Source organism: Tyto alba, unplaced genomic scaffold (genome assembly GCF_018691265.1).
Source record: "Tyto alba isolate M040663 unplaced genomic scaffold, T.alba_DEE_v4.0 Super-Scaffold_27, whole genome shotgun sequence".
In the NCBI taxonomy this organism is placed as follows: domain Eukaryota; kingdom Metazoa; phylum Chordata; class Aves; order Strigiformes; family Tytonidae; genus Tyto; species Tyto alba.
This window is the reverse complement of record NW_024881301.1, coordinates 15,562,548-15,575,850: the sequence shown is the minus strand read 5'-3', so window position 1 is coordinate 15,575,850 and position 13,303 is coordinate 15,562,548.

Genomic DNA, 13,303 nt, shown 5'->3' with positions numbered 1-13,303 from the left:
AAATGCTTGCAATTGAAGCTCTTCCTTTCCTGCAGAACAGATTCTCCACTGCACGCAGAGAGATACATTTGCAATACCCATGTTTTCTATGTCTAAATTCTTCATGTTTCCCCAGTGATTTAAATATATATGCACAAGGATTAGGTTAATTTTACATCATACATTCTATCACAGAAACAGCTCAAATTATTAATGAATAATTCACTGTAAGTCTAAAGTGCATTCCATTTAAAGAAATACTATTGATTACTTTTGGTTTTTAATTTAATTATTTTAAAACAGTGCTCTTCTTCAGTTTTGATAAAACCTACTTAAGTGGCATGTTTAGAATATCTTCGGGAAAGTGTATAACGATAACACATCAAAACAGTGAAATAATTTTTCACTTAATGCTAACTACTGTCAAATAAACAAATGAACTGAGAAAATAGAAAAAATCACATTTCTCTTTTATCTCATTCTTATCAACATATGAAATATATAGTACTTCCTATTTATTTTGCCTAGATTAAGAACTGTACATACACATATTATATCCAAATCATTAATTTTTTAAATATTGAAAATTTGGCAGAAATTCTTGTAGGACATACTTTGTCATGCCAGTGGCAGTCTTTATTATGGGCTGGTTGAAATAAAAAAGTGGAATAATATAGTTTTTTAAAAAGGGTATATATATTTTTAATATTTTTTTTTAAAGGGTATGTATTTTCTTGCTCCTTCTAGGAAACACTGGAGAAAAGTGAAGAGAAATAAATGTGAGAAATTAACAGAAAACTGTAATTACTACCAATTAACTAAAATATACTGGATTGTTCAAATATGAAACAGTGTTCCAAATGCAGAATTCTATATACAGTCAGTAAAACTGCATTTTCCTTTTCCTTATAAAACCTCTTCTTCAGGCAGAAAAACATAACTGGTATCAGTATCTGTTCATATCTTGTAAGATATGCATAATTCTTGTCTACTTTTCACAGAGGCTATAAGTTAATTAAACAATATCACGTGTTTTAAGAGTCTTCATCACAGAAATTATATTCCTGAAAATCAGAAAGTAGGATGAAGCCTAACTGTTAAAATATGTGTAGAAATGAAAAATTAATAATAAAAGGAGATGTTAATATACTTGGTTTTATTATTTAATCTCTACATTGCATATTTAATTATGTCAATTAAAAAAAATAATCGCGTTTTAGTCCTATTTATAAGTTGCAATAATGTACAACATCATCCTTTCCTTTCTTTGTATCTGTAGGTCACTTAAAAAGCATATTAATTATTCAATATTTTATTTATATCTGGTTTTCCTTTCTGTGCTTATAGACTAATTGCTGTATAATTTCATCTAAATGCCAATGTCCATGCTGTTTGGATAGTCTAATATATCATGGTACCTTTCTAGGAAGTGCTTGGGGCCATAAATTAACTCTAATTACCACTGCATTCTATAATTAGGAATTATTGATGAGCTGAGCATTTAAAAACAGAGCTACACTTTTTCAGATAGTGACAAACATTTCACAAAATCTTTGCAATTTTGTAGGTAATGGCAATGTAATGCACAACGTAAGTTAAGTGTGTTTCAAGGGCATAAAGCATCTTATATTCTGAAACTATGGTTAGTTAAATTCCTGGTTATTGTATCTGAAGAATAGGACTGTCTGTACCACCTGTAATTTCTAAATGCATTAATCCGAATATAGCCAAACTAGCTTGCCTTGAACGCAACTATAAGAGTACTAAAATAATGTAACTGACAACAGCATGTGTTTTGTAACAGAGTGGTAGCATAGCCAGACACAATGTATAAGTATTTTATGTAAATATGAGAGCATTGTGACCACCAATGGGGCTAAGAAGGATGGGTGTAGATGAAGCGTGAAGGCATTTGAGAAGCTGCAAAATAAAGAACAAGGCAAATAGAAGGGACTGCCAATAGGCAGGACATCCTGCCAAATACCACAGAAGGATGAATGGGAAAATCAAAGGCAAGATATGCAGTGTTTGGTGAGGCAAGGGGAAATGAGAAGGCTAAAATGCCAACAGTGATTGAGGAAGGATGGAGAAGACAGAAGATTTCTGTCTGATTTATCTCACCAAAGGGCTCTTCAGCCTGGTCACCCTGACCTTGGCAGATGAGGACCAGCAAGGACCATGGTGATCATTGTGACCTATATGACAGGAGCTCCAGGACACAGTGTGCTCACCGTTAACTTCAGACATAACTGTTAAGGAATAACAGTTTTGTGTAAGTAGTGAGTACAGAGTGGTAATCATTAGTAATGCGTAGGAGCAAACCATTAGGATGCAGTGTGTTGTTAATGAATAAATGAATCTATTAAAATTTTGTTCTTGAACTTTGAAACCAGCCTGATTTATCAGTTTTCTAAACACTCCCGTCACATCAATCTTTAATCCCCTAACTGAAATATATGTACATATATTCAGTTATAACAATATAAACCTTTGTAATATATTATTGTTTGTGCTGTCATGAGAAGAAACATAAGCTGTGTAGAAGATAGAGACCCTCTAAAACACCCATAACACTCTTGTTTTGTAAAGAAAACCAGTTTTCTCTAAGGTTTATTCAAGCCAAAAAGAAAGATGACAAAGCTTAATAATTTTTTTTTCCAGTGTCACAGAAATAAAATTTTTAATCAGATTTGTAAGATAACTTAAGTCCTTCTCAGTCAGTATTGAGACATACATAGGGATAATTCATATGTTGTGTTGCTACTGATGCAGAAGAAATGCTCTTACTATGAGTAACTTTAAGATATGAGGTTCTTGTAAGACTATACTAGTTTTGAGAATGAATGAATAATTATCAACTGGATAATTTTCAAATGTAAAAACATCTTCAAATTTATTTCTGGTATCTCTGCCTATACTCTTGCTTGGTCATAATACCTCAGTTCTATGACACTGAAATTGGGAAATAAAGTACGTGCCTTAAGTTTTAGTACTACTACTTTGTTTTAAGACGAGAGAAAAAAACCCTCAAATGGTTCTGCTTTACTACTTCTGTGTAAGTGTCCCAAGGAAATCTTTAGAATTTTCTAAGTTAACTAATAATTAATTGCATGGTAAATTAAAGGCATCCTTTTAAGAACAAAAACAATGGAGAGTATTTTTACTGGCTTTGTACACAGCTAAGTGTCTTGTGAAGTTCAAAATTGCAAATTTACTTTTGCATGATGTGCTACAATCATTTATTGTTGCATTGGAAAAACAACAAGACAAAGTTCTAAAGGAATTATGCATTCATCCTCTCTTTTCTCATTTTCTAACAGTAATCCAGTGTGCTTTTCTGAAATGATGGAGACGGAGAAAGCTCTATTGATTCACCTCCATCTCCTGCCCCAAGATGAATAACGCCTACGTGCAAACTGACTTCAAAGTAACAAATTGATTTGAAGACAATTTAAATGGTGAGATTACGTATGTGTAGGGAAGAATACCTCTAAAATAACTAAAAGCAGACTATAAAATTTAACACATTAAAAGTTACTGTAAGTATAAACATTATGCTGTATAATGGTTAGCAGAGTCCTTGGCAGTCATTTCACACCCACCCAGTTTCAGAGAGCTATATGTTAGCCAGAGTCAGTTCCTTTTTTTCAGAGGTTTCTAGAGATGAGCCAAGATTATGAAATTCATAAAACTGGACAATATCTATCTTCAACTATGTCTTTGCCTTGTTTAATTTATAAGCCACTCTGGGAGTCTGCCAGAAAAGTTAAAACAATAAAAACCAAATCCATACACTTAATAGATTCATTATACCATATAATTTCCCCTCCCCCACCTCCATTGTACTGTTTACAGAATTATGTAATAAAGCAATTTCAATTATAATACAGGAGAATAATAATTATTTCTTCAGGGGTCTAGATTTTGTCACCCTCTCATGATCAGCTCCCTCAAAGAGCACTTTGTATGAGCCATGGACTGAAGTACTAGTCATTGTGAATAAATATGAAAACTGGATACAACAACCTGTGAAATAGTCTGCCAGCTTGGAAACCTGGTTCTTTTCCTGCTGAATCTTCATTCAGTAGGAGAATGACTGGCAAGTTTTTTAGGAAGCAGTAGTTGAAAACTGATGAACTTGTACAGAAATTATATTAAATATATAGAATGTTAACTATAAGTAATTCTGTTTTTCTAATGAGAATCCATATTTTAAATTATTTTAAGATTTATATCCTCATTTTTAAGTATCCATAACTTGTTGGAGAAATTAATTTTCCTTATTGATTTAAGTTCTATCTACCATCAGCTAATATTTTGGTTCAATTGCTGATTATTGAAAGGTAAATAGAAAGTTTGTTACCTTTCCCAGCCTCTGTTTATATTCAGTTCAAAACGCCTGTTTCTCCGGTGTAAGTGGATGTTGTTGACTGAGACAAATTTACTTGATTCTCATTGCACACTGATGTAAGTGTGCATATAACATGCAAACTGGATGAAATGCAAGCTTATAACCTACTCCATGAATCAAGAGGGACAATTTGGTGTATTCTACATCTTCTTAAAGAGACTCTTTTTCACTGTGTGAGAAGTAAGAAAGCAGAGTAAATGAGAATAAGGCTCATTCTGTGTAGACAGAACTCACTGAATATACTTTTGATATTAAAGGGAAACATGATTAACAAAAGAAGACTAAGGATGATATCTATTTATTCATACATATTTTTTAAGGCATAAAGTTCTGAAGTGCTCAGTACTCTAAGGGTTTTTTCATGTTACTTTGAGCAGAATAGCAAGTGTAACAGGCTATTCTTTTACCTTTTTGTAATTTTTATTAGCTGGCCTCCTCTGTGATGTCTATACTCAGTAAAACAAGGTCCTTCAGAAGGAATCAATACAACAAAGTGGAGAGGAATTCATTCACTGTATTCACTGTTGTGAATGAAGAAATGTTAACTTGTTCAATCTCAGTAACCACTCTGTAACAAACCTGTCACTCTTAATGCTAGAAGCAACACAAACACCTTTCAGATAATCCATTAATCATCAGTTATGTACAAATACAGGCTTAAAACAGAGAATGTGTAATTTATAGCTAAATTAGGTAATTTTCAAGTTCCTGCCTATCATAGTGCCCACTCTCAAGAGTGTGTGAGAATCCTTTGTGATCGTAGGAAATTGTATTTTCAGATAAATATCCTGTCTATGATAAAAAATTTCTATCTTTTATTCTCAGTTATTCATTATATTTGATATCACAACTAGATTTTACAGGTTTTGTATGCAAAATTTTTTGTGGTTATTTATTCGGTTCAACTGTCATTCCCAGATCTGCAATAAGTTCACTTTAATATTACTTTGAACCTTGGTTTCCTGCCCTGGAAAATGGCCTTCAGTCTAGCCTTCTCCACTGTTTCTTGACCTGGTATAATTTTAGGATTTTTAGACCATGGATTTTAGTTTGTCCCATTTGTCAGTCCTAGCCCTAGACTATGATGCCAGTATTTCACCTGTACTTCTGCAAAATTAATTTTCCAGAGCACATTTCTTGCAGAACTTGTTACCTCTCCTTTTCCCCTGCTTCCCCTCCCCCAAGAAGGTCAAGAATAAACAGAAGCAATTGTCTTTATGACTGAAGAAGCATGAATGACAGGTAGGAAAATTTAAATTTACCTCATTGGAGTAGAATCCTGCAATTTTTGCAGCTGAAAATTTAAATAATCCAGATTTAAACCCGTAAAATTTATTCTTGGGAAATATTTTGGATTAAGAATCTCTGATTTGAAGGAACTATAGAACTTTCAGCTGGATGCACCCTTTTTGAGATTTTATTACCTGCAAAAGAAAGAACTGGAAATGTGACGTAAAACAGACTACTCCTTTGAAAGACTTGTGCTGGGACACTGATTTTTCTTTTTTTCTTTTTTGTTTTTTTTTTTTTTCAGAAAACTCAAGTATCTTTCCTAAGCCCCTTCAGAGATCTTACTGCTGGTGAAGAAAGTGTGAAAAGGGTTCATTACTTTGTTCACAAATATGTTATAGCCAGCTGGGACAAAAAGCTTGTTATAAAATTAATGGAAATCATACCTTAGTCTTTTAAGTTAAAATTGGTCACTATTTTCCTAAAATTTTCAAAGAGAAATTTAGCCTGGACATAGTTTTACAATTATTTGTAAGATAAATTATTTTTCAATGGCATAATTTGATATTATGCAAGAGTCTAACAGCATTATAGGTGTTAAAAATTGAAAAGGTATTGGAAAAAGAGGTCACACAGGTAACTGATAGTAACTTTAATGCAAGGATCTAACACCAGATGGTCCGAGAAACAATTTCAGTAAGTCTTTTAATGATAAGCTTGTATCCTGTGGTTTCTAATGTTCAATTATTTTTTAAACTGAAAAATCATAGAAGGACACAATTAGACATGTTGCAACTAGACTAGTTATAGTGTGTCAGCATTAAAAAAAAAAAAAAAAAAGAGAGAAAAACAGGGGAGTTCTAGATCACTATCAATTGCAAGAGTGTCATAACAGGACGTTTTGCACCTGCAATCAGACATGTAAATGCAGGAACTAATATTGAATGTGAGACCCACAAAGGCTCCTTTTCCTCCATTGCTTTTAGAAATGCATGAGCTGAAAAATTGGTTGGTCTGAAGTACCAGCTTTGTGAGAAAGAAAATAGACCAGAAGAATTGTCATTAACTTAATAATTCCTAAAGAGGTGAGTGATATAAATAGTACACTGGCCAGATCAGAGTTGAACATGGCAAGCTCTGCTGCTGCTGAAAACATAGCCTGTTGGCTGCATTTGTGGGTCTCAGCCTTTTGTCCATGCCTGTGTCTTTTCTGAGAGTAAAAAAGTAACAGAAGGATACCTAAAAGATATGATGCATGTATGTTTTACTTTCAGTCACAGAGACAAAAGACACTTCACAGGTACAGGTTCTTTACAAACTACCAACCTTTGACTACCTATGTGTAATTATCAGGAAAGAAATGCTTTTCACTTCTATCTTTATCACTTCTAGGGTTTCTCAGAAATACTGGGAGGCAGAAAAGAGCAAAAAATTTTTGAAAATTTTTATTTAAAAATATTTTCCCTAAGTTTTTGTCCTTTTTTTTTTTTTTTTACATTATCTCATTTGATTTATATCCTGTTATACAATGATAAGCTATTTAAAGCCTTTGTCATGAATTTTGTACATTGAAAAAATTAAGGAATGATGACAGATATTATGATCTTGATATATGCAAAGATATCAATAAATTTCTGAATTTCAGCAGCCAAAAAATCAATCATTGTAATATAAATTGACTGTGAAACTTCTGAATTAAGAGTCATGAAAATAAAGGAAATATTTTTAAGGGTAGTTATATTTAATGGGAATTGCTTGTGAGAATAAGCCACTAAGAGAAAAGCCACTACGTTGTAGAGAGTGCAGGTGGGATTAGTTGTCATTAGTCTCACCTAAAATGGAGATATAGAGTACTCTACTAGAGGGCTTGGTGATAGAGAATGGTTTCCCAGGACCAAAGTTTAGAACTTAATTTTTATTCATATCCAGTGTTGATTCTCAGTTAAAATGCATTAGGGTTATTTTTACCTGTTTCATTTATTTCCTAATGCAATGACAATTTGATCTATGCATCCATCCACTTGGACAAAAAGAGAAATACCAACCTCCCCTTGCCCACGTGCCTCAGGATCCCAGTAAGGGAGCTGCATCTCAGAGGAACATCTGTGAAGCTTAAACCCACCTACTTATGTAGTGTTGATTATGAGCTAGTGATCGCCCAAGGTTGTCCTTAAGGTCACCATTCCCAGGTTGGCAAATTTGGCTAAAAACCTTAACATTACACTTTGATATTTGTGTCCTGACTGTTTACAGTAAATTCAGATAAACATATTTATAAGGAACATAACTATCATTGCAGGCTTTCCTCAAAAAAAAAAGCATTGCATGTTTATATTTGCTCACGGGGTAACTTTAAAGCACTTTTAAAATTCAATACTAAGTTTTCTTTTATTTTTTTTATTTCCTTAGTAACATCTTCTAAGTGAAAAAGTACAGATTTCTTGCAAAAACTTCTCTTATTGAACATATGCTTTTCACTGATACTCTGCAGGGAGTGTTTTTCTAAAAAGAACAAACAGCCTGTGCGTAAGTAGTTAGGAACACAAAAGACAAACTGCCACATATCTTTCCATTTTGCTAAATACATAACATTCACACAGGATGCTTATAAAGCCTGTTCTACAGCAATTGATTTTGCTTTAGCTTTTTTTTTTTTTTTTTTTTTATTTCGCTTGTAATACCTGTACTGCTTCATATAGCAATGTCACTGTAAAGATTTGAACCTATATTCATGGTGATCCCAAATTGTAAAATTCATTTCCTTCCATACCTTACTTTATGGTTCATACGTTATAGAAATCCTGTGGAGGACAACAGTAGATGTTCTCTGATAATTCCTACCTCTAGCAGACTTGCTAATCTCTTCAGGAGAAATCATTTGAATGGACGTTAGTGCAAAAAAGTCGGTTCCTTTACCTTGGGTCATCTATATGCACTGATTGTTCAGGGGAGTGCTAGAAGATTCACTTGATTAAAACCACAAAAATATTTATCAGTATTTCCAAACCTGGACATTAAATATCAGTTCAACAGTCTATTTGAGGTAATCTGTAGCAGTTTGAGATAAATTCTATTTGAGACAAGCTGCAGTTCACATCAGCTGCAGCGGTGGGACTTTTGGATATACAGGATACTTTGTCTCTCAAAGATTCTGAAATATGAAACTAAGAAGCTGTTGATAGGGTAAAAATAGGAATGAAGAATTATTAAAATACATTAGTTACATATCCACACAAGACATTAGTCACTTTGCCTTTTTTTATCTCTGTAATAGAGTGGAGACAATAGAGAAGGTTGGAAACACTACAAAGAAGTGAAGAAGAAAACAATGAAAAATAATTAAAAGTAATAATTTCTTAAATAAAAGACACGGTGATAGAAAGATTGGAAACATTGTCATTTCCAGCCTTTTAAAGTAATGCTGGCTTCTATCACTCCTACTACCTGTCTGCTAACAGTCTATGTTCCTTTGCCTGTTTATGCAGATCATTTAGCTCAAAAGGCTGGCTCTATTTCAGCTCTATTCTATGTTCCCGAGCTGCTGTCCTGGGATTGAGTGAGTGGTGGGGTATTTTTGGTATCAGGGGAGGGGGATACAGGGCAGGCCCCCTGTGAGAAGCTTCTCAAAGTTCCCCCAGCTCCAAGTCAGCTCCACCTCTGCACCAAAACTGAGCCAATCAGCTGCACCTCTGCGATAACGTATTTAAGAAAGGACGTGATGACGGGCAGTCAGACTTGTGAGGAGGAGTTGCTGCAGCTTCATGAACACCAAGGTCAGTGGAGGAACAGGGGAAGAAAGGAGGGGGGAGGTGTGCCAGAGCAGAGACACCCCTGTGTCCTGTGGTAAGATGGCAGGGCGGCACCCCTGCCACCCATGAAGATCTATGGTGGAACAGACATTGATTTATGGCCTGTGTTTTTTGCCTGGATGATCAAGGTGTCTGTGCCCAAAGAAGTCTGGGGTCTCGTGGGAAAAGGTAGACTCTGATGTTTTAGTTCAGCACTGGGAGGATTTCAGCATGCAGGGGTGTCCCACACCAGAGCAGCTCGAGAAGGGCTGCAACCCGTGGGAGGGACTCCAGTTGAAGAAAGTTAGTGACCCATGCCAGAGCAGTGTGGGGAACACTGCTGCCTATGGGAAGGACTCATGTTGGAGAAAGTTTGTGGAGGACTGTCTCCTGTGAGAGGGGAACCACGCTGGAGCAGGAGGAACAAGTTCTAGAAGCTCCCCCGACCGAAGATATAAGAAACGGCAGCACTGACTGCACCCCCCATTCCTTGCCCCTGTGCCGCTGTGGGGAGGAGGTAGAGATATCGGGAGCAGAGCTGAGCCCGGCAAGAAGGGAGGGGTGGGAGGAAGGTGTTCTCAAAATGTGGCAATGCTTCTCACTGTCCTACTCTGTTAAGTGTTGTTGTTAGTGTCTGTAATAAATGTATGTTCTTTTTTTCTTCCCCTAACGAGTCTGCCTTTTGCCTGTGACCATAATGAGTGATCTGCCCTTCCTGGTCCTATCTCAAATCCCAAGCCTGGCTGATTTGTCCCTTCTCATTGCTGAGAGAGAAGGGATGTGTGAGTGGCTATGTGGTGTTGGGCTGCCGACCAGGCTCAAACCAAGACAGCTGCCTTTATATATTAAGAAAAATTAATTTGTTCTATTGACTAGCCATATTCTTAGGATTAGTAGATTTCCTTTTCTACTTTAGATTCTGATGACATCCCAGAACTCTCTCCAGCCTATTTAAACAGAACCTCTCCCAGAGGTTTTTGCCCAAGTTACTCTTTTGTGATTTTCCCTTTTATTATCTCTCAGGTTTCAAGACAGGTTTGACACAGAGCAACAATACACACTAAGGGACTTGAGAAGGTGGAAAGGATACGTTTCAGAACAAAAGTAATTTTAAAAGTGTGAAAATGAAAATGACAAAGCAGTTTGAATTCTCTAGAGAAATTAAATATGTGAGCACTCTCAGTATTCCATGTTCTGGCATGGGATTTACCAAACATACCTGGCAAAAACAGTGCTTGCCCTCTTCAAGTGTTGTTTTAACAAATACTTTTCTATTCTCTTACTTCTACATTCAGTTTGGGGCATACATTATAGACTTGTTTGAATGACTCATGACTGTTGTTGTTCATGAATATCATGGTCAACACTAACACAAAACCAGTGGCTAGTCAAAAGTAATATCTGTTTTGAAGCAAATCACTTCTGGGCAGTGTAAGCATGAAGAAAATAAGATAAATATTATTTTGTTAATTTTGATATCTATGTAAACTTTTGTGTATTATCTACAGGACAAGAAGGTCTCATAAATTCACCAAATTAATTGTTCTGTATTGCACAGACACAAAACCCAAATCCATCAATCAGTGGCCACAAAGAATGTCCAAATTTGACTTTGACTAATGAAATCCAAGTAATCTTACAGAGCTACATGTGTTTCTAACATTCATCAATGACAATGTAATTTCCCACTTAAAAAAATCCAGATTATAAATTCATATAATCTTTCAATATATTTTACTAGTTAGATTTCCAGTTTTCTCTGATAAACTTATTGTCTGTGAAACTCAGTTTCTGCATGTGGTAAAGTACACTGTCAGTGTTAAAACTGATCATATTATGAACATGCAAAATGATGTTTCTGCTTTAATGTAAATGCGAGAAACAAATCTCTTTCTAAATAAATTTGCAATATATTTTTAACCTGATTGAGCTAAGGACTACTGAGTTTACATCAATATCCTTTTATGAGGGTTTGCAGTTGTGTGGCAGTATTGTTTTTAGTTATGTCAATACATGCTTTCTGACATATTAAAGGCATTTATTGACTGCAAATAAACAGTAAAAAGTTGATTAATTTTGCAGTTAATTGAACCACAGTTTATCATAATCTTGAGATGAGTTATGTACTTTTCATAATTACAGTAAAAATACTCACAATAGCTTCACAGATGATTTAATAAATATTTTAATTAGAGACCTTTGAGATTAGAGAAATATTTCAGATCTTTCTCTCTCTTGCAACATATTAATTCATTCATACTATGGAAAATAAATAATAGAATTCCTTTTCTTTTTTGAAAAGAGGATCAGGAAACATCCTCAAAACTGGAGAAGCTCTTCTTAATTTTATAAGGAAACAAAACTGTGCTTCTTGTGGAGTGAAATTCTGCCTAATTTTTCAAAATAATTTATTTTTTATAGTGTCATGCATTCTGACTTTGCTACTGTCGTAACTGTGTAGGATTATGACTCTTGTCTACATGAAAAATATGTACCTTTTTTCCTACAAAGGAGAAACATATAGTTTGGTATTTACCATTTGTCAGAAAGAAAATAACATGGAAATTAGTTGTACAAAAAAAAAGACCTTTGAGATTACAAGTATGAAAATGGATCTTATAATTCTAAACTTTCAACTACCCACAGATCTTTCTAAAGCAAATGGTAAGCATGTCTAAAATTAGTATCCTTGGCTTTCATTTTTATTGCTTTCACAATTTGTGCCTATGCATAGCCTCAAGGTCCTTCCTACTGTAAGAATATATTAGCTTAATCGTTCAACTAAAACTTATTTGCCAGAAGAAAACCCATCACCCAAAGCCACTGCATAAATGTTTAGGTAAGTTCTTTCCCTGGAAAGCTCTTTAAGAAGTCTGGGAAAGATGAGGAGGTGGAGTTTCCATTTGCATGAAAGCACAACTGGAGTGCATAGTGCTCTACTTTGGGGATGGGTGAAGAACCAACTGAGAGCTTATGGGTAAGGATTAAAGAGAGGACAGGTATGGGTGACATTGTAGTGCATGTCTGCTATAGGCCACCTGATCAGGAAAAATATGTGGTTAAGTCCTTCTAGAGACAGCTAAAAGAAGCTTCATGGTTTCAGGTCCTGGTCCTCATGAGGAACTTTAACATCTGCTGAAGAGACAGCACAGCATGACATAAGCAATATGCCAGGAGGTTACTGGAGAGCATCAGTGACAACTTCCTGATACATCTGATAAAGGAGCCAACAAGGAGAAGTGTTCTGATGGTTCTCATGCTCACAGACAAGGGCGGGCTCATTGGGGATGTGAAGGCTGAAGGAAGCCTTGGATGCAGTGGCCAGGAGACAGAGTTCAGGATCCTGAGAGGAGGGAGCAGGGCAAAAAGCAAGATCACAACACCGGACTTCAGAAGATCAGATTTTGGCCTTTTAAAGGATCTTCTCAATAAATTCTCATGAGATAAGGCCCTGAAGGGAAGAGGGACCCAACAAAGCTGGTCAATTTCCAAGGTTTTCCTCCAGACTGACTCAAGACCAGACCATCCCAAGGAGCAGGAATTCAAGACAAAATGCCATGATGCCTCTGTGGGTGAACAAGGGGCTCCTGGTAAAGTTCAGACATAAGAAGGAAGCATACAGAGGGTGGAAACAGGGACAAGTAGCCTAGTAGGAATATAGAGACAGTGTCTGAGCATGCAGATAAGCAGTTAGGAAAACAAAAGCCTACCTGGAATTGAATCTGTCCAGAGATTTCAAAGACATCAAGAGCTTCTGTAAGTACATAAATAACAAAAGGAAAATTAGGGAGAATTTGGATCCACTCCTGAATGAGACAGAGGACCTCGTGACAGAGGACTTGGAAAAGGCTGAGGTCCTGAATGCATTCTTCATACCAGTATTCACTAGCAAGGC